This window comes from Eriocheir sinensis, chromosome 42 (assembly GCF_024679095.1).
Source record: "Eriocheir sinensis breed Jianghai 21 chromosome 42, ASM2467909v1, whole genome shotgun sequence".
NCBI lineage: Eukaryota > Metazoa > Arthropoda > Malacostraca > Decapoda > Varunidae > Eriocheir > Eriocheir sinensis.
Genome location: NC_066550.1, coordinates 5830792 through 5853551, shown reverse-complemented (window position 1 = coordinate 5853551; position 22760 = coordinate 5830792). Strand labels below are relative to the sequence as shown.

The 22760-nt window shown below is 42.1% G+C and overlaps 3 protein-coding genes across 13 annotated transcripts in view; 1 reads left to right on the top strand and 2 right to left on the bottom strand.

Moving 5' to 3' along the window:
• LOC127009860 (zinc finger protein OZF-like) overlaps nucleotides 1-22760 on the bottom strand; it is a 112782-nt gene that overhangs the window by 38906 nt on the left and 51116 nt on the right. Inside the window, exon 2 of one of the 10 annotated variants that reach the window (XM_050883288.1) lies at nucleotides 21326-21510. The exons of the other annotated variants lie outside the window; for them this stretch is intronic. The gene's annotated coding sequence lies outside the window, so the exon portion shown is untranslated. The remainder of the gene's footprint in view (nucleotides 1-21325; nucleotides 21511-22760) is intronic. 10 annotated transcript variants of the gene reach the window in all.
• The window catches only part of LOC127009861 (uncharacterized), a 100404-nt gene that overhangs the window by 38474 nt on the left and 39170 nt on the right, over nucleotides 1-22760 (top strand). The gene's annotated exons all lie outside the window — the stretch shown is intronic.
• Nucleotides 1-22760, bottom strand: part of LOC127009863 (uncharacterized) — a 49402-nt gene that overhangs the window by 14341 nt on the left and 12301 nt on the right. The gene's annotated exons all lie outside the window — the stretch shown is intronic.

The following is a 22760-nucleotide window of genomic DNA, read 5'->3' as shown; positions in this document are numbered from 1 at the left end:
ACTCATGGGACTGGCGGAACTTCTTGCGGGGATAAACTCTGAAACAGGGCTCAAACTACCCCGGACTTGCGTAGGAGAAGCATCTTGGGTACAACTAGCCCCTGCAGGCACTGGCTGTCCGTTTCCAGCCAAACAGTCTTCAAGGGCCTTCACTCTGTCACTTACTTCTAATATGTCTTTGTGTGTCGTCTCCCGTACCACCTCCATCTCTTGTTTAAGATTTGTGTGTTCTTTCTCCACTTCTATCAGGCGTTGTCCCAAGTTCGTGGTCACATCAGTCATTTCTCTTCGCACTGACTCACTTCCACCTTGTACTGCTTTTAGCTGTAGCTGTAATCCTGTGAAGCGATCTTCTAGCTGTTCTTTGAGTTTCTGGAGTGTTCCTTCTTGTTGTTGCTGTGCTCTTTCTTGTTGTTCTTTGAGTTCTTGGAGTGTTCCTTCTTGTTGCTGTGCTCTTTATTGTTGTTCTTTGAGTGCTTGGAGTGTTTCTTGTTGTTGTTGCTGTGCTCTTTCTTGTTGTTCTTTGAGTTCTTGGTGTGCTCTTTCTTGTTGTTCTTTGAGTTCTTGGTGTGCTCTTTCTTGTTTCTCCCCCTGTAGTCTCAAAGCTTCCAAGGGTTCAGTCAACACGTCGTCCCTCTGGGCAGCTTGGGAACGAGTCTCCATGGCGAAAAAACAAATGCCTACACTCCTGACGCCAATGTTATGCCGGACGTATACCTGGGTTCCGTGTCGCCGTCACAAGACTCCGTGGGAGGGAGATATGTAAACACCTTGCACAGCCTCTGTAGTTTCCTTAGTAGTACAATTCACTCTTGACTCTTCACTGGCCACTAGCTTACTAAGACTGGGACTGACTCCTCTCGCCCTCTTCTCCTATATATATATATATATATATATATATATATATATATATATATATATATATATATATATATATATATATATATATATATATATATATATATCGAACAGTACAGTCTAGAACGTTACAGTATATATTCGATTATACAAGAACATTTAGCAAAAAATATGTACGAGTTGGCAACACTTCCCACCTGGCGCCTAGCTGGGCCCCAGGGTGCAGGCGGGCCTTGCTCCCTGCCCCCACTGCTCGCTCCTCCCAGAGTCTTCCAGAAGCCCATAGACCCTGGGAAGCTTCCAGCACAACAATATATATATATATATATATATATATATATATATATATATATATATATATATATATATATATATATATATATATATATATATATATATACCGAGCAGTACAGTCTAGAACGTTACAGTATATTCGATCATACAAGAATATGAACATGTAACAAAAATCTGGGCGAGTTGGCAACACTTTCCGCCTGGCGCCTGACCGTGCCCCGCGGGGCGCGGGCGGGGCCTTGCTCCCCGCCCCCTTGCTCGCTCCTCCCGGAGTCTTCCAGAGGCCCATAGACCCTGGGGGAAGCTTCCAGCACAACAGAATAAAGGTGAAAATCTTGTGTCTTGCTGACATCTCTACTGGATCTGGATTATAATGCGCAGGGCTGCTATTGTAGTGCGGCGACTAGGCCTAATAAGGGAGCCTTCCATAACCCACTTGGCGAGTGGGGTACCTCTTTGGCGGACTCGATAAGGAGTGGCTCTCCCGTCACGCTGGTCGCGGGTTCAATCCCAGGCAGCCGTCGAATATCCTCTCCTTGTCTTGATTAATTTCTCGTGTTTTCGATACACGCAGAGGACGTGTTGGAGAATAGGAAAGAGAAAAAAAGTAAACCTCGGGCATGACACCTGGAGGTATTAACGTGTGGTCCCTCCTTGGAGGGACGTACACCTGGAGGAATATTCCTCCAAGGACGTACATACGCGCTTGACCCTGAGGGCCTCCATACAGCCTTGGGTCCAAGTAGGGCTACACGTTCCCGCACTTGTACTTAAGTACACAACATTATGTGGGGTAAAAGATTAGTAGCCTTCTTGTGATTGAATTTGTACTTGGAATTCAAGTACTCGACAGTTTTACGAGATATTTCGAGTACATTTGAGTACAACAAAAACTGCAAACATGTGGCTAGTGTGGTGTTTGGTGAGCTGCAAGGGTGTAGGTGAGGTCAGTGTAAGGGATTAACAGCTGCGTCCTAAGCTTGGGGCTTGAGGAGGCCAGCCAGGTGGCCTTGGCCCTGAGATGAGGTGACAATGAGGTCATTTCAGGTGACTAGGGCAAAGAGGGTTGGCAGTTTGCCACTTGTCAAATAATAGAAGGGAAAAAAAAACATTAGGCTAAACCTCATTCCGTAAAATTTCCTTTTGTAGTTATATTTGTACACGAATACCGAAAAAAAGAACTCGTACTTGGACTTGAGTCCCGCCATAAAACTGAGTAGGGGAAGGTGGGGGCAAGAGCTTGACCCTGGGGTGAGATGGACCCCACCTCAAATAATAAGGAATTAAAAAGGGCATGATTAAAATTGATGTCATTAGATGTCCAACATCAATCAACTCACGCGGTGCACCGCCGGAAGCCAGGTCCCAATGCATTTGCGCCGATGTAGAGGCTCTGTGTTTTTGACAGTGCTGATGCTATTTGGAGAAGGTATATTCATTTTTTGCATTGATATACTGGTTGTACTATTTAGTAATCATGTATATAGCCAATCGTTTGTGCATTATAGGTATGTGCCAGAAAATGATATATCAAACATAGATGTTTTATTAAAAAATGCATAATGTGATGACAGAGTGGGTGAGATGGACCTCAAACGGTCCACCCCATACTCTAAATATTTTACAAACACTAGCATTTTTTTTTCCTTGTAGATGCCCTGGAAATACGTGGAGGATAAGTAATAGAGGGGATGATTACAATGCAGAATGCAATATCTGCAGTAAAGAAAAAGATGGGTGAAAGTAGCCTAAGGAATTTAGAATGTGAAGGGTGGGTTTGCTGTGACAATGGTAAACGATGTAAGTACACGAGCAATGTGCAGGATACTGGATGATGAGGATGATATTGAGTGTTTTATTTGTGATCTATGCAAGGAATGATCAGCAATTTGCATAATATAGCACCATAAAGTAATTCCGTAGATGTAAATGGGCACAGAAGCAAACAAAAGGATGGTAAAGGATGCTGAAAGAAGTGGTTTTCGGTCATTTATTCCAGGAAGAATTTTTTTTTTTTTTTTTTTTTTGTCAAGGACCAGATGAACCCTTAGTACTCGAATGACGGGGTAAGACGGACCCCTGGGGTCCATCTTACCCCGTCATTTTTTTCGGAACAACAAAGTTATTTTTATTTTAATCATAGTTTAAATTCTTTCCATCAAATAAATCGTGCCCAGGTTGCGTATTGGAATCATAAGACCCCAAAGTACCACCACAACCCCTAAAATATTAAAAAATATCAAAATGTGGCTTATAGATCCATTTCTTTCTTAAGGGTCCGTCTTTACCCCACCTCCCTCACTTCTGTACTTGGATTCCGTGATAATTCGAGGGGTGGAATCGCTTGGACTTCGAGTACGAAAAAATGTACTCCTACGGTTGAGGTGGCGACCATTCCTGAAAAAGAGAAAAAAAACTTAAACAGGATATGCTTATATACTAAGTCACCGTTCGTGAAACCAGGCATTTTTTGGCTTAAACTCAAAACTCGTAAACTAAAGCAGTTTAGTAAACCGAGTGTATAACTATATTTCAAATCCAAAAAAAGTATGTACGATTCATATTATAATTGGTTATAAATATGTAGTATTCAGCCGCATCAAATGAATTTCATGATGGAACTGAACAATTCTTGGCAATGTTTAAACTCTGCTCCATCACCTGGGGCATACGGCCTGCATGGTGCTCTTGTTCCCAGTGAAGAATGAATCAGTAGAGTGAGTAATCAGGACACCATAAAAATAGACACTTTATTTCCATCATCCTACACTTACACTAGGACTCAGGCACAGGATACCTCTTACACCATCAGAGAACCCGGGATAGAGAGCAGGAAGAGGGGAGGGGTGGAGGTCAGTGGTGGAGTTGGAGTAGGGAGGGAGCAGAGGGCAGGGGGTGGAATAGCAAAGAGTATGGGTGAGAGCACTGGTGTTGGTGGTAGTGGTGGTGGCAGAATTGGTGGTGGAGGGAGGAGTTGGCTGTGGTGGGTGTGGAGTGGGTGGACCTTGCTTGGAGCCTCAGTTCTCCAGGGCCAGACCCACCTCCTGAACCCACCTAGGAACTTAGCACTGCCCCAGCTCTCCCAGGCCTGCAGTGGGGTGGGCAGAGTGTTAAAGTGGAGTGGGGAGGGTGTGGGAGAGGTCCAGTGGGTGTAGGTGTGAATGAGTGGGGTGTGTGTTAGTGGGAGGTGTAGGTTTGCATGGTGTGTGTGTGTGTGTGTGTGTGTGTAACAGTGTGTGAGTGGGTGGAGTATGGAAGAGTCAGTGTGTGTGAGTGTAGGTGGATGTAGAAGTAAATAGGTGTGTTGTGTGTGTGTGTGTAGGTGTGTGGGTGGATGTGACTGTATATATGTGTGTATGTGTGTGTGTGTATGGGGGGAAGGGGGTTAGTGGGTTGACCTGAAATCCTATATAATGCTGAAAGAAAAACAGTTCAATTCTTTACATCAGTCTATAGCTTTTATTTGTTTGCCAATTGACTTTTTTAACATACCTTGCATTACCTTGAATTTCCCTGCTTCTAATTTATTCCTAGCCTACATTTTCCTCTCAGCCCATCACTCTATCCTGCCCTGCACCTCTTAACGTTTTTTCTTAATTTCTATATTCATTTCACCCTTCCCCTTTCCTTCCTCTCTTATCTACTCAACTGTCTTTCCTCTCTTTCCAACTCCCTACCACACGAACAGACATTTCCTTCCTCTCTCCCTCTAACTTCACCCTTTCTCACCCTTATCTTTTTATGCCTTTTCCCTCCCTCTCCTCCCTGCCACCCTTTTCTCCCTCTTCCTCCCTCTCCTTGCCCATCATCCTTTCTTCCCTCTCTCCTCTTACATCACCCTATATGTCCCTTTCCTTCTTCTCTTCCTCCCTTATGCCCTTTTCCTCTCTCCCTGCATACTACCCTTTCCTCCTTCCTTCCCTTCCTTTTTCCACCTTCCTCCCTCCCTTCCTCTCCTCAGCACTAACTTTGCCTGGGGAGGACAGAAGGCAGATGACCCTTCATCCTCATAAGAGTAGTTCCTCCATCTGTCTCCAGCAGCCCACATCCACAACCTCCTCCTTCGTTCTCCCACGCCGCCGTTGATGTAATTCCACCTCTCCTTCCTCCTCTTGTTGGCCTTCTCTGATCGGTTCATCTCCCCGATGGATGCTGGTTGGTAGGCTTCTGGTGTTGGTGGTTGACTTGTAAGCTCAATTGCATCTGTGGGGTAATCAGAAAGTTTTGCAACGCGCTGGGATCAATGCAACTGACTAAATAGGAAGGCTGTCTAAAATACCTCTTCTGGGTATGCAAGGCTGTCTAAATACCTCTTCTGGTATGCAAGGCTGTCTAAAATACCCTTCTGGGTATGTATGAAGGCTGTCTAAAATATACACTCTTCTACATGCAAGGCTGTCTAAATACCCTTCTGGTATGCAAAGGCTGTCTAAAATACCTCTTCTGCATGTAGCAAGGCTGTCTAAAATACCTCTTCTGGGTATATGCACAAGGCTGTCTAACTCTTCTGGTATGCAAAGGCTGTCTAAAATACCTCTTTTGGGCACACTGGGGCTGTATCCATATTGTTCAATAAATACCTCTTCTGGTGGCTGGGCTGTATGCAAAGGCTGTTTAAAATACCTCTTCTGGGTATGAAGGCTGTCTAAAATAAAGCCACCTCTCCTGGTAGGGTATGCAAGGCTGTTCAAAATAATTCCTCTGGGTATGGAAGGCTGTCTAAAATACCTCTGCATGGGGTATACAAAGGCTGTCTAAAATGCCATTAATTCTTCTCTAGGTATGCAAGGTCAGTACAATTTCTTCTGGCATACAAGGCTGTCTAAAATACCTCTTCTGGCATGCAAGGTCTGTTACAAATTGAATTTTCTGGTATGTTGTCTGAAATACCTCTTCTGGGTATGTAAGGCCGTCTAAAATACTCTTCTGGGTATGCAAGGCAGTCTAAAATACCTCTTCTGTATGCAAGGTTGTCTAAATACCTCTTCTGGTAAGTGCAAGGCTGTCTAAAATACCTCTTCTGGGTATGCAAGGCTGTCTAAAAATACCTCTTCATGCAGGCTGTCTAAAATACCTCTTCTGGGTATGAAATGTCTAAATGCCTTTTCTGTGTATGCAAGGCTGTTTAAAGTAGTTGCTTGAAAATAAAAGATATTCTGGGTATGAAGAACACCAAAATACCAGTCCTCTTAACATACACGGTCATACATACATACACCTTTATCTATCACATTCTTCCACTTCCTTACGTCCCATTCAAACCCCTTTATTGATCTCTGTTCCCGTTTGTTATTTTCCATTCAGACACATTCTGCCTACCCTCAGAGAGAGAGAGAGAGAGAGAGAGAGAGAGAGAGAGAGAGAGAGAGAGAGAGAGAGAGAGAGAGAGAGAGAGAGAGAGAGAGAGAGAGAGAGAGAGAGAGAGAGAGAGAGAGAGTGTGTGTGTGTTTTACTGTATGTATAATGTATGTATGAATGTACATTGTTGTCATGGCTGTCTGTATTGAATGGAAAGAGAATTAGTGGTCGTTTTAGTGTATGTGTGTATGTATGTATGTATATAAGTAGTATGTATGTATGTATGTATGTACTATGTATGTATGTATGTATGTGTACGTGTGTATATTGTGGTTGCCTGTCTTGAAGGGAAAGACAGAATTACTGGTCTTTTTGTGTGTGTGTTATATGTGTATTGTACGGTTGTCTGTGTTTTCTGTTGTAAATCTTGGATTTAGAATATTGATAACCTTTTCAATGGGTAACTAAAAGAAATGCACCAAACAAATCTATATTTCCTGTTTTATTTGGTGAAGCATCATTGTTCTTTCCCAAGGCAAGGACATAGTATGAACAGCCAGCCCAGCACAGTCACCAAAAAGATCAGACCTTTCACAGGACCCACCAACCACATGCAGCCTAGGTTGGAAAGTGAATAAAAGATCATGCTGTCACATTTGTTTCAATAAATGATTCTTCTGCTCTCTGTGTACATACAGCCCTCTAACACCACCACAGCAAACACTTGCGCTCCACACAGCAGAACTGAATCAGCACTGAGCCTCAGCAGGGAAGTGGACCTTCATGTGCTGGGCAATCTCACCTTAGTCATGAAACGTTTTCCACAAACATCGCACTTGAACCCTTTATGACCGGAGTGTCTGAAGATGTGACTGTTCAATCCACTCTTCAGTTTGAATCTTTTTCCACAAACTTCACACTCATGATTTCTTGCACCAGTGTGTGTAAGGGAGTGCGTTTTGAGATAACTCTTCTGACTGAAACATTTCCCACAAACTTCACATTCATGATTTCTTGCACCAGTGTGTGTACGGGTGTGTCTGCTGAGGTAAGTCTTCAGACTGAAACATTTTCCACAAACTCCACACTCATGATTTCTTTCACCAGTGTGTGTAAGGGAGTGTGTTTTGAGGCTACTCTTCTGACTGAAACATTTCACAAACTACACTCATGATTTCTTTCACCAGTGTGTGTAAGGGAGTGTGTTTTGAGGCTACTCTTCAGACTGAAACATTTCCCACAAACTCCACACTCATGATTTCTTTCGCCAGTGTGTGTAAGGGAGTGTGTTTTGAGGCTACTCTTCAGACTGAAACATTTCCCACAAACTCCACACTCATGATTTTTTTCACCAGTGTGTGTAAGGGTGTGTGTGTTGAAGTTACTTTTTATTCTAAATTGTTTTCCACAAACTTGACATTTATAGTTTTTTTCACCAGTGTGTATTTGGATGTGTGTGTTGAGGTTACTCTTCTGACTGAAACATTTCCCACAAACTTCACACTCATGATTTCTTTCACCAGTGTGTGCAAGACTGTGTGTGTTGAGGCTACTCTTCTGACTGAAACATTTCCCACAAACTTCACACTCATGATTTCTTTCACCAGTGTGTGTAAGGGTGTGTCTGTTGAGGTCACTCTTCTGACGGAAACATTTCCCACAAACTTCACATTCATGATTTCTTTCACCAGTGTGTGTAAGGGTGTGTCTGTTGAGGTGACTCTTCCAAGTGAAACATTTCCCACAAACTTCACATTCATGATTTCTTTCACCAGTGTGTGTAAAAGTGTGTGTGTTGAGGCTACCCTTCCGAGTGAAACATTTCCCACAAACTTCACACTCATGATTTCCTGCACCAGTGTGTTTAAGGGTGTGATGTTTGGGGTTACTCTTATTACTAAACCTTTTGCCACACTCACGGCCAAGGAGACTATAGAACAGGAGAGGGGGCCTCTATGGGAGACCGTGGGCGGGTGTTGGTTTATGTCGGTTGCAACAGATGGCGCAGGAGTAGCTTTGTTTACATCCAGGCGCCTCCCCCCCTCCAGACCCCCCCCCAACCCCCAGAACCAATCAGCAGTGTTGCTACATGGGATCAAGCAGCAAATGTTGCTACTTTTTTTCTTCAGTCTGGTTATTTCCCATTTTAAATAAAAAAAATAAAGGTAGATAAATATTAAAATGAACAGTAGGAACTATATATACTGTATATATTTACTAGGTAGATATAGCCTGACTGCATGTCATGAGTAATGCTATTATTATTATATTATTATACCACAATTATATTACTTTCTCTGCATGTGTGGTTAGATGTGTTTTATGTGTTTAACCTTTCTGTATATATACTGGAATGAACCAAGGAATTGTAGCCCTACTGCCGTTCTTTTAAACTATGTGATCATGTTTTTTCTTCCAAACTCATTGTTTTAGCACGCACGCTGACTTACATCAGTAATGATTATAAATATAAATTGAGTCATTGGTTTTAGGGGAAAGAGGGTGAATATAATTATCTTGGTCTAACTTATACTGTTTATTATACCGCTATTCGCAGCAATATCTTTCTGCTCCGATTGCAACGCTGCCTCGTTCAAAAATCATAACACCGCCGCGGCCGCCACGTTTACCAGCCGGAGCCTCAAATCATGTCCCTTTGTGGTGATAAAGAGGACACAGCCTGGTGTGAAGCTACATTTATTACGGAAGGATGTCACCCGGGGTAAGTGATATATATAAATAATGATAATGTGGAAATTCTAATCGTTTTCACGCTGACAGCTGTTCTGAACTTGCTAACTGCATGCCTCCCCTCCTCCCGCGGCAAGAGGCCGAATGGCCTACACACGGCAGCTCCAGGTTCCTCCCCATTACCACCTGTCAGCCTCGCCCATGTAGCTATCCAGTCTACTCTTAAAACAAGCTATCGTCCCTGCACTCACTATGTGATTGCTGAGTCTATTCCATTCCCCCACCACCCTATTACTGAACCAATGCCTGCCCATTTCCCTCCTAAATCTATACTTTTCTAATTTAAGTCAATTACTGCATGTTCTATCTTGCCAAACATCTTATGCAAAAGTTAATCAGCATATCTCCACTCTTTCATCCCTTACACTGATAAACTGGAACAGCCTTCCATTGTCCGCATTACCTCCTGCCTATAATTTGACCTTCAAGAAGAGTGTATCAAGACTCTACTTTTGTCTGTTTGGGAATGGTGAGTAGTGGGGCTTTTTTTTCTAGTACGCTTTGTTGCCCTTGAGCTGTCTCCTTTGTTTAAAGAAAATAATAGTTAAATAAATGGAAGTTGGCCGCCAATGCTTCCAACACATTTTTGTGCCATATCTACAAGTGGCTGGTGACTGTAAGCATCTCAGCAACCTGCATGCATCTATGCCATTCCTATCATGGTGCATGGAGCAAGCTTCACATAACACTCAGACAGAGACAGTTTAATTATGGTTACATATCAGACTCAGTTTATTGCTCAGTCTATTAGGTGCAGTGCTGTTAATATTGTTAGTGGTAGTAGTACAATTAATGTATTTATTTTAATTAATTTATCAATATTTATTTATTATATTCTTAGTGTTTGAAAATTCCAATACTAGCATTAAAATAAACAAAAATATCAGAAATATATTTATACTCATTAATTATTATTGCTTTTCTTATTATTACTTCCTTCAATGTCCTGGCACTTTGACATCTAGTGTTTTTCTGTCTAGCAGCCAAAATTGTGGTCTTTCTGAATGTGTATGTCCTAAGTCTTCATTGGTGTATCTAGCTATATAACAAAAATCTACATCTCTCTCTCTTCTCACCCAGTTGTCCCCGTACATCCTTTCAGTATCCAAAGAATTTCAATTTACATCTTGTAATCACTCAACTAATGCAGTGCAATCCTCATCTCTGTATTTTACCGTGTGGACATACTCTTTCCTTCCATGTTCCACTGTCGTATGTTATTCCACATCTAACACAACTACATCCCAACAGATTCGAACACGTCCGATATCATCCAAGAGAATGTGGCAGCTGAAGGGGGAGAGGCCAAGAAAGAGGCCAAGGGTGAAGACATTTAGCCACCCCCCCTGAAGTACATGGCATCATTCAACCCTCTTGGTGAGCTACAGGAATGTGCTTCCCATTGCAGTGCACCAGCTCCATGTACTGATTTTGGTATGAATACTTCATCTGGTGTTTGTTGATTGTTGTGATATTAATCTAATTATGACTTCACAAAATAGACTGTGCAAGTCACTTGACACATGCCCTGCTCAACATCACTTTTAAGTTGTAGAATTCCTTCATATGGATGCTGATTTATGTATCCTGAAATGATTGGATATTGATTCTTAACTTTTTTTTTGTCCATGATCACTGAACCATGTTACGGTATGTCTTTGGGTGCAGATCCAGGAAATGAGTTTTTGGGAGGATGTCAGACTTTTTGCGGGTGGAAGGAGCATTAGCATTACCGATTAGCCATTCTCGGCAGTCCTGGTCTTGAAAAACTGGTGGAGTGACCTAAATCAATGGGTATAATGGCCTGGACTTGTGCCAAAGCATTGTTTTAGCCGCAGCGCGCTTTTGAGCTAGTTTTCCTGTATCACTCAGGAACATTGGGGGGGCCTGGGACCCCTTTGGATCCACCAATGTAGCTATGTCTTATAATATATCTATCCTTTACAGTCTGATGGTGCATCCTTCTAGGTTGTCAAGTTTTAGTAGCTACTCATGAGAAGTATTCCTTATAATGATCATTGATTTCCAAATGGTTTGCACTAAAAAAAAGTGTCGTGTAACCTGCCGCAAATAATAATCAACTGTAGTCAACCCTTGCTTTAAAGAACCAATATGGAGGAAGGGGGTGATGTTATATCCAAAAATCTTTTACATCTGAAGTATCCAACCTTTTTGTGTATAATAAACTTTGTTTGTTACATGAACTTAAAAGTTCACAATTTCCATACATGATTCTTTTTTCCTTGTATTTGATGATTAATCCTGACATGTATTTCCATTATCAGTAGGTAATATATAGTAACAAGACAATAATACACATTATAACAATGTATATATTATAGCCCAATGAGTGCACGAGATCATTTACCTCATCAGTGACGCCAAGTCCAGGAGTCCTTCCCTAAATTCTTTGCCCAAATTTGTGACACCAAGTATAATAACTAGTTTTAGTGACCATTTGCATCCATTTTTCACTTTGATTAAAAAATTGCCCCTCAACAGGTGTGAACTTGATGGGGTTGGAGGAAACTTGACTCGGCCATCAAGCTCACCACAATATAGTAAGGAACCTCTTGTTCTCAGTGATAATTTATCCTCTTTAGTTACTATTCCGTGTTGCTTTAATCACAACTAATGTGTTGGAAACATTACAGCTTAATAACATACTTCACATCTCTGCATACAAATTGAGTTCAGTATTTAACTGTTACACCAGTAGGCTTCATATCTCAAAAAAAAAAGTATGTAAAAAGGTTGAAATTTTGAATGATATATTTAAACTCTTTATTATGTTTCTATGGGTGTAGTACCGTTATGATTAGTCGAGTGATCAGCATATGGGTCTTATGTTTTTGGTAGCATAGGTTCAAATTTTGCCATAGGCTGGCAATTGATAGTAACAGTAGTGTCCACAGATATCTACCTGTTTCTTGTTTATCCTGTTCCACTTTAAACCATGACTGGCCAATCTTTGAAGAGGTAGCATAACCTTGAAGTGCCACTAACAAACCTTTGTCCATTCTTCTGATGTGATCCTTTTTTTTTTTTTTTCCCACCTGCCTATAGTGCCGGTAGGTTTTCTTCAGGCGCCTGGCGGTCGGCCCAGGCCCGTCATGATGCAGGCAATTTTTTTTATAGTGGTGCCATTTAGTATTGGCTCATGCTGCCGCCCAGAACTCATTCTTGATTCACTTGGATGGTTTAGCAGGGCTTAGGTATGACTAACATTGCAGAAACAGGGAATTTTTATATTTTTAGTGTGGCAACACATTGACAAATGTTTTAGTATGGACTGAACATCAAAGATATATATGGTAAATGGGTGCTTGTAGATCTTGACATTATATCTGTCAAGAGTCTCCAGTTGTATACTCTCCCTCATCTCTCCTGAAAATATTACTCTTGTCAGGCAATCTAAGTGAAGCCTTACATCGATGCTGGCGTGCAGACATAATGTCAATGCTTAAATTCACTGTCCTTATAGCACTGAAAATAATGCAATTACATGCACATATTTTATTATTTAGAATTGTGATTAATTGTGATTAAATATTTTTTCATGTATTTTCAGACATGAAAAGTGAAAATTGCTGCACACAACAGTCTGTCGTCTGCACCGGGAGGCAAGGCAGCTCAAAGCCCAGGCTGTTACAAATCCTGGGCAGTTTTTGCCCAGAGCCAGCAATTTTTTAGATCCAATAGGGATGGATTTTTTATGAGGTCAGGTTCAACATGCTGCAAGATGCCAAGATCTAAGCCTAGTATGAGATATGGGTTACAAGAGAGGAGGTTTGCTCTGGCCTTATACTATCAAAGTCCAAATGCTAATAGATTTCTGAGCACAGTATTTCACTTGTCTTCAGTTTCAACACTTCAATCATGACTCAGGGGTATTTCAGTACATGTTGGCTGGAGCAACAGACTCTGACAGCCCTGCAGCAAAGAGCACAGGCTTTGTCAAAGAAGAGAAACTTCGTGGATTTGCCATTATTTAGTATTACTCTTGTTACGCCAAGAATTTTTTCCATATACTTTGCCAAATATTGCAAGTAATGCACCATTGTTGGGCTTGCTTGTTATAAATCATATCTTGTTCAATTAACAAGCTTTGGGTGTCTGCCACTTTCCAGTTGTAATGCAAGGAATCATTTATCTTCCTGCTAGATATCACACGTAATGCACCATTGTTGGTTTTGCCTGTTATAAATCAGATCTTGTTCAGTTAATGCTTTAGGTGTCTGCCACTTTCCAATTGTAATGCAAGGAATCCCTGCCAGATATCGCATGTAATGCACCATTGTTGGTTTTGCCTATTATAAATCAGATCTTGTTCAGTTCACAAGCTTTGAATATATGCCATTGTTTATTTCAGGTGTAATGCTTGGAAGCATTTGTTCTCTTCCTACCCAACAGTACGCAATACTTTATTGTGGATTTTGCCTGTTATGTTTAATCTTGTTCAGGTAACAAGCTTTTGGTGTCTGCCTTACCTAATATGTGCTGCAGTGACACTTGGCTTGGTTTCATAATGTGAAATACAGCTTGTAATTTCATCACACTAAGTGTCTATCATCATATGTCTGGCATCAATGTGGCTTCCAGGACTAATCTTGTTTGTATTACAGCTTGCAAATTTTTTTCTGCTTTATATGATATACATAATCACATAGGTATGATTTACAAAATGTAATGGCAGTTGATATTCTTGACTAATGCCTCATAAACCTTGTGAAAATAATGCTTTTTTGAAGGGGGGGCAGAGAGTGGTTTGTTTGGTTGGCCAGTTCAAGGAGTTTCATATTAAATGATTTTATTACATCCAACTTTAATGTGTGCTAAAAACATATTTTATTACATCCAACTTTAATGTGTGCATAAAACATATATTTTATTACATCCAACTTTAATGTGTGGTTCCTACAATAAATGCTACATGTTTACTGATGTAGCCTATGAAATACATATCACTCTCTGCCCTGTAATTTGTTGTGTCACATACTGCAGCATAACTTTCCTGCTATTTTCTTACACTATGAGTTGCCTTATTTTGTCTCATTTGCTTTTATCATATGTGCCTCCGCTGCATAGTTGTGCCTACTGAGCTTAATATCTTCATGACCCTGACACCAAGGTCAGAGCTTGTGAGATCATACTGTGTCCTACATTCCATTTTCACCTCCAGGCTCGGCTGTCTCCCAGGACCACCAAGTTATTGCATTCCATTTAAGACAACTCATGTGTTACCTTCTTGATGTCCTCCATCATATATTTCAGCATGTTTTATGATGCTTTGCTCTTATATTGATGTGCCTTGCAACATTTTTATACAGTTTTCATTGTATATAACGCACCATTGTTGGTTTTGCCTGTTATAAATTGGGTCATGTTCAGTTAACAAGCTTTGAGTGTCTCCCATTGTTTATTTCAGTTGTAATGCTTAGAAGCTTTTGTTCTCTGCCTTGTCAAGCAGTATGCAATGCTTGCCATTATCTGGTACTTGTACAGTTAGTATGATATTTTTACTCAGCTAAGAGCATTTTGCAAAAGGTAAAGGTAAGGCTGGGGGCATACGCTGTAGCAGCGCGTGGCCTCGGTGCTCATCTCTGTAACATTGGCCCTTGAGCCTGTGGTGTTAGGGAACCCATTACCCTGGGACACAGGACCAGTGTGACATCCGGGTTACCACAGTTGCAAAGGCCTTATAGTAATTTAGCATGCATAGAATGTTGTATGCTTTGCTTGTATTTAAAGCACTGGATATGTTTGCTACACACACACACACACACACACACACACACACACATACATACATACAAACATACATATATATATATATATATATATATATATATATATATATATATATATATATATATATATATATATATATATATATATATATATATATATATATATATATATAAATGCTTTCAACATCATATTTTTCCTAAAAAACAAATTGATATAGTGTAGATAATACCTAAGAAAACACAAGAACACATAGATGTTTATGTACCCCAGTAGTAAATCAGTTTACAATAAAATAAAACAGTGAAGGCGGGATAGGGTGCTGTGGCAGGTACTTCAAAAATAGTTAAGCTACCCCTGAAAAGTGACGTTTTTGGTGGGCTGCAATAGATGGCGCTACTTCCGCACGCCCGAGGAATTACTACATACCACTATCTCTTCGTATATAGTCTCTTTGCTCACGGCTTTCGTGAGGTCTTACACCAGAGTGTGTGGGAGTATTTGTTGAAGTCATCCTTCCTTGCATGTCTTTTCCCACACTCTTGGCTATGGCTGGTAAACTTGCTCTCACTCTCAGATCTTCTTACACTTCTGAAATTCAAACTTTTTTTTTTTTTTTTTTTTTTTTTTTTACATCTAAAGAGAACCTCACACCAGTAGCAGTCTGCTCCTGCTGGTCCCAGCCACTCCAGCTGCTGCCCTGCCTTGCAGCATCCACTGCAACACTACTCCAGGTGGGAGGAGTCGCTGGTCTTGCAGGAACCTCAATGCTGGAGCAGGCGGTGGCAAGGCTCCTACAGAGGCACACTCAGGGACCAATCAAGCAGGCAAGGCCTGGGATGCACCAAGGAGTCCTGAAGTCAGCGGCAGCAAGGACGGAGGAGGCGCTGAGCACAGCACCTGTCTCACAGCCTCACGCAACACCAGCACCAGTGGTGGCCGCTGGGACACAAAGTCGTTTGCAAAGAAATTGTACAGTAAGGAACTGAAGTTGGTGGGAGGAGCAGTGGCAGTTGGCGCCCCTCAAGGCAAGCCCCAGGCCACCGGAGGGCAAATAAGGGATGATGACATCGACGGTCTTACATTATTTACGAGGAATACACTTTTTTTCTAATAGGTTTTGATACATTTGGAGTCATTCAGGTTATTGATTATTCTTGGGAATGACTACTCTAGAATGAGGATGGGGGCGGGGGGGTAAAAAAAAAAACAAAATAAAAGTCACAAGAGCTGGTAGGGATAATCCTACAGGGAGGGACTCACAGACTTGGTATCATTGCTTTGGTGATGGTACTGCGTGCTCTGGCCAAGTCTTATGGGAGGGAAGGTGCTGGAAGGCAAAATTGTTGGGGACAGGGTCAGGAAAGGCACATCTTCGTCAGCCCCTTCACATATTTTACGAGTCAATCCTGTATTTCTTTCATGATTTTTTTTTTTACAAGAGATGGCTCAAGGGCAACAAAAAGTGAAGAAAAAAAAGGCCACTATTTGCTGCTCATACAACAGAAAATAGTACAGAGTGGCCACAAGAGAGGTCAATTTTGGGTGGAGAGGTGTCTTGATACACTCTTCTAGAAAGAGGTAAAGGCTGTTCCAGAGTTTACCAGTGTAAGGGATGAAAGAGTGAAGGTGCTGGTTAACTCTTGCATAAGGGGTTTGGACAGTATAGGGATGAGCTAGAACAGAAAGTCGAGTGCAGCGGGCCGCGGGAGGGTGGAGGCATAAAGTAGCAATTGATCCAGGAATCATAAGAAAATTTATTTGATCTAATATGAGTAAGTAAAAGTCTTTTAAATAAATGATTAAAAATGTTGTTAAAGACTTTAGGGTTTGTATAATGATTTTTAACCCTTGCCGTGTCAATACACCTGCTTGATTGACTCAAGTAGGTAGTCTTTCGCTTTAGCTCCGATTGGGATTGATCTCTTTTCTAACGAATCCTTGTTTGATGGGACAGTAGGGAAGGGCGAAGGAGTGGTAGCAGCGGGCACATGTGGTCTCCTGGGCTGGCTGCACGGAGCCGTGGAGGTGCAAACACGGCCAGGGATGCCAACCCTATCACTCACGCTATGTACGCAATTATACCTATATATTTACCATTCAATCAACCACTTTATTTGTGATTATACATCGAGAAATATATATAATCACGCTAATGTGTGTAAAATGCTGTAATCATCAAGATTTCCGTGTAGAGGTGTTTGCAAAAGCTACCAACCCAACCCCTAGGAAAGGGAGGGGTCGGGGTCCACTTATATATAGTGCCAGACAGAAAGGGAACACCGTGCAAGGGAAAGGGAGGAGGAAGGTGGTGGGGGAGATGTATATATGGTACGGCTGTTAACTTGTTCTAACGTGCGTGAAATTAACTTTGTATTCCTACCAAAACCCTTCTTAGTTTCCAGGTAACAGATTGCACTGACAGGAACTAAGGCAATAATATCTTTAGTGACAAATATGTGCCTTTTGAACTAGCCTAAATAACCCTGAAGTGACATTCATAATAACACTAAGTCGGACCTGCTCGTACACGGACAACATCCAACGACCGAAGCTGCAAGTTTGATACTTTTAATGCCTAAACCTAGACTTTTGTTCCCCTATTTTTCCTCCACTACAAAGTGTTGATGGTATCACCAGTGGTACAATAATTTTTTTTTTTTTTACATGTCAGCCTATAGCGCCAGTAGGCTTTTTTGAGGGGCCTGGATGGAAGTCGACCCCAGCCTGTCACGGAGCAGGCAAGTGTTTTATAGTGGTGCCATCTTTTCTTGGCTCATGGTGCCCCCCGGAGCTGGTTCTTGATTTACTTGGACGGTTTCCTCTACAGTCCAGGTTGATGAGTGGTCTTCAGGACAGCATGTGGGTAATCTTAGGACACTCGGCAGTGACTGAAAAATCTGAGGTGGTAGCAGGGGATTCCAACCCCCGTCGTCCATCACGCGGTGAATGTGAGTCCTGCACGCTAACCACTCAGCCACCGCCTCCCAAATTACGAGGACTTAACATGTTTTTCTGATAGGTTTTTAATTATTCTGGTTATTGATTATTCTTGGGAATGACTACTTGTGAGTGCATGGGGAGGGTAAAATAACTGGTCACTTCTGGGAAAACAATTGCCTGAATAATTCTAAACCTGCCAGGAGCAAATAGTTTAGTCCTAAAATAGGAGAGGTGCATGAAGTTAATCTTTGCCAAAGGTCCAGCATTGTGTTACAAGTGCACCCGTCTCACGGACAGAGACACCCACATGCTCCATGAAGTCCATTGTGCTGGTACAACACACTGCAGTATTAGGTTTATGTTGCAAATTATTCGTTCCAGACATTAATTTTTAAAAATACATACCATATTTGACGGCTTATAAGACACCTTTTTCCCCCCCCTGAAAATTTGTCCATGAAAATCTCCCTGTGTCTTATATGGTCAAGATTCAACTTTGGGTCACTGGCTATTGAAGTTCTAGTGCAGCAATGGCACTTGAATTAAACTGCAAATCTTTCCGCAAACGTAAACAAGGTGGCGATCGCTTTTACAGCAACAACGGCAACTCTTTTCTACAGTAACAGTGTATAATAGTACATGAAGTACTTACCGCTACTTCATATAAAAAACACCAGTCAGGAAAAAAATTAAGTGACTTGATGCTTGTACCTAAACAAACTAGTGGACGGTTGTGCACCAAAGCTGACAACACGCGCAAGACATGCTATGTTTCCCTAGTAGACGGGCATCACTGGGGTAAGACAGACCTTCTTCATATAACTGTTTAACTTTGTTTGATTGATAAACACAAACAATATATGGATAACATTAACGAGATATTGAGATGATAGGTTATTATTTAATATTTACAAGTGCCTGTTTCTTAATTTTGCACTTATCTTTTAACATTCTTACTTTACATGCATGTTCAACAAACATTGAAGCACATTCAAGTTTGAAATTTCACACTTTCCTCTGAATAGGTATATGTGATACTTCATAAATGACCTGATAGTGGGGAGGGCTACGAAAGTCGGGTGAAAAATCTTCACCTGACCATCGTGGTTCAAACCTGATATCATATTTTTTCAAATCCCTTTCAAAATTGGGGATGTAGACAAGGGCGGATCCAGCCTTGAGTTTTGGGGGGGGCCAACTGTTCATCGACGACGGACTGTACACATGGAATTAAGTCACATCGGATTGCATTGTGCTTTTCAGGCCGAAGAGGCCTTCCTTCTCAGCGCTTAATTCCGATTCGCTTGTGCATTGAGGCCATAGAATTGGATTTTGTTTTATGTAGTAGAGCGATGCAGTATCGACTATCGAGTTCTACATGATATGTATATGATTGAGGGAGGCTGACAGTATCTGTAACGAATTTCTTTGGGGGGGGCCAAAACATACTCTCAGAGCGTTTGGGGGGGGCCATGGCCCCGTGGCCCCCCCCCTGGATCCGCCTATGGATGTAGAGATAACTCTCGATTTACGCGAGTTTGGTTTACGCGTTTTTAAAATAACGCGAGATCCAAAATCCAAATAAATGTTTAATTTCCACGTTTTTTCCATTTATACGCGATATTTTATGGAGTGGCCACCAGATGTCTCACGCAACTGGACTCACACGGCGCCGCGGCCACACAGCTGTGCTCAGTTTTTCCCGCGCGCCACTTGAACAACAATACAGTACCCACGCTGCCATGCTACTCAACAATAGGGGTGGGCATGTACCAGTACCAGTACCGGTACTAACGGTATCAGCTATATGGTACGGTCCCTCATTTCTTCCTCACACGAGTGAGGCTGAGTGAGTGCCTGAGACGATATCTCAGTGATATGGATATTCTCTCTCTCTCTCTCTCTCTCTCTCTCTCTCTCTCTCTCTCTCTCTCTCTCTCTCTCTCTCTCTTTCTCCACTGAATGAAGTGAATATTTATTTTTCGATAGAAACTTAAATCTTGTTGACTTACAATGTATTTTATTTATGCGACCCCTTCAAGGACACAATACTCACGCAAATCGAGGGTTACCTGTATCTTGTAAGCCCATGCTTAAACTTATCATTTACTGCCATGATGGGTGCGGAGGATTGTAGAGAGGGGAAAGCCCCACCTAGCAGGTAGGGGGGTCGAGGGGGGCAAAACCCCCTCTGTTAGCCTGAGTTAGGTTGGGTTAGGTTACAATGAGAGTAATGAGTGAGTCGTGGTGCAGGGCGGATGTGTGTCGTGTTTAGCTCCACACGAAAACTGCTTCGTCGACATGGCTGGCAGAGTGTGCAGGATCAGTGTTGCGTTTGCGAGGATTTCACAGGCGAGAAGTGGATTGGATGCTGTTTGTGTCCTAGGTGGTGTCATGTGAAGTGTGCTAATGTGTCTGGGATCAAGCAGGATATTATACTACCTAAAATAAATTGGATATGTACCCCATGCCTTATTAAAGCATCTATGGCTACCAGCATTGTGGAAAAATTGGATACTTTGTGTGAAAAAAAATATGTGGTTGGGTTACACATTGGCTATCATTTCGCAAAGATTTATGGTAAAACACGCGATACTTTTGGTTTAAATCCCATTTAAAGGTCCGGAACTCAACCACGTGTGTTTGTTTACATCGATAGCGTCGGGTTCTTTCCCCCAAAACTGTGGAAAGAACGGCAAACTCTTTATATTTTTTGGTGAACATGATATGTCAACACTAAAAGCTAGTGTGTGTGGGGAACTGGGACTGTCAGCCGAGAAGCCCGAGATGATAGTGCCTGCCAAGCTGTGAAGGAGAGTAGACGCTCGCCATCTGTCCTCGAGTAGACTCGAGACCGCTGCTTATTTTCCCGCCGTTTCCTGCTTTTTGCCTGCTCACAGCCATGGGACGGGTATCTAAGAGGAAGAAGCAGAGTAAGCATGCCTGGATGAAGAGCATCGATGTGAAACGGAGAAAAATACTGCATGCTGAACCTGACACCACCACCGCGTCAGATGAACCTGTGCCGCCCACGCACTTGCCACCACCACTCTCCGCCACACTCGTCACTCCCACAGCAAGCACATCACAGCCCAGCACATCCCACGCAAAGGAGAGTCAAGGAAAGGACACAGAAGATACCTCGTTACTCTCTGCTAGAGAAAATCTTCTAGACATGGAGACTAGAGATGAAGATGTAGAAAGTGACGACGAGATTGTCATGCTGACGAAAAGGAGGCTGAAAAGCCTACTTTCCTCTCGTTGTTCATGCCCAGATCCTGCCTATGATTATAGTTTCAAGCCTGATGCATACGAAAACACCATAGTCATGCACTGCACAAGCTGTAACTTCAAGAACACTTCAAAACCGGAAGCAGTGATAGCTGGGCGTCAGACATCCAAGATCTTGAGGACCAACATATCATTGACATACCTGTCTATGCCGGCTTCAGGAGACTGTCATTTGTTGCACAGTCTGCAATATTAGACCACAACTTCGGGTACCAGAAGGCATGTTTGCTGACAGCCTTCAATATCAAGTCGAAGGCACTAAGAAGATCCCTCACAGCACAAGATAAAGACAGAAGGAGCCACAGCCAAGCCCAGCGGAAGCCAAAGCTAAAGAAGAAAGAAGAAGCATCAGCAGACTATATATCTGGTGGCTTCTAACTGAAAACATCAAGCTGAACAACCATGAGGAGTATGGGCAACATTGGTACCCCGTGCTTGACAAGATAACACCTTGCCTTTAGGAAGGGCAGGGGTGGGAGAAGGAGCCTGATACGCTTAAAAACACACCTGATTGCACTATTAGCTTGCATATAATCATAATAAAACATACCGTACCTGAAAACCTTCCTAGTATGTAATGACAGGTGTGAGATCAATGAATAAACTTTATCGGCCCGTATCTCAAAACATAAGTTATTACCCTTCTAAAATCTATTTTGGGGCCAGTTTTAGCTTGATTTCAATGAAACAAAAACTAAACGGCAGAGGAATGTTTCTTAATCAAAAGTATGCTGCGTTTTTTTATATATAAGTGAGCTGTCATTTTATATTAATATTTTTTTGGCAAAAAAAAGTAAAAAAAAAAGAAAAACATGAAAAAATTCATAAAACAAAAACAAAAGCAAAATAAAAAAATCTAAAAGCGTAGAAACACACTAAATAATAACGTGTCTTAACCACAAAAAAATGAAGGCTGTGGGGCCAATAATAACGCCAGAATAGCACTCGTAAATTTCAGAAGGGGGTGTTGGGGGCTGGCGGGGCTGGAGACTAGAATGGGACTGAATGTCTAAAATTGATGCACAGGTTGTCAATACTTCACAGCATAAAAATCAGAGTGATTCATGCATAATTACCAGAGATATGGCAACCCCGTTCAAAACCGGACGCTCCTCTTAAAGCCGCAGATGAAGCCGAACGATTGTCTGAGCTCTGAAAACATGCTTGTGATTCGCTGGGAGTCCAATAACGTCATCACCGACGCTCACCCGGACAGCGGCCTCTCTGCCTTGGGAAAGTGTCACACTGGCCGTTTTTCTCTAACCGTTGTGGCTACTGGCAACACTTCAGTGCCCATCCGGGAGCGAGTTGTTGGTTGTCACACCGGGCCTTTTTCTTCCCACCGCATTGGCGGCAGCTTGGGCAGCCGGCAAATCCAATTTTTCTGGGTGTGGGTCACACACGGCCAAAGTCGGTTGCCCGTATCCACATCCACATTGTAAACAAAGCACTTCCCCTGTACCCAAGTTATGGACTTGTTGCTGCAGTTAAATGGAAGGAAGAAGTTGTTGTGGGTGTGGCATGTCTGTGGGTCCTCCATGCCAGTTCTCATTGTCACCATTGCACACGCCGTGAGC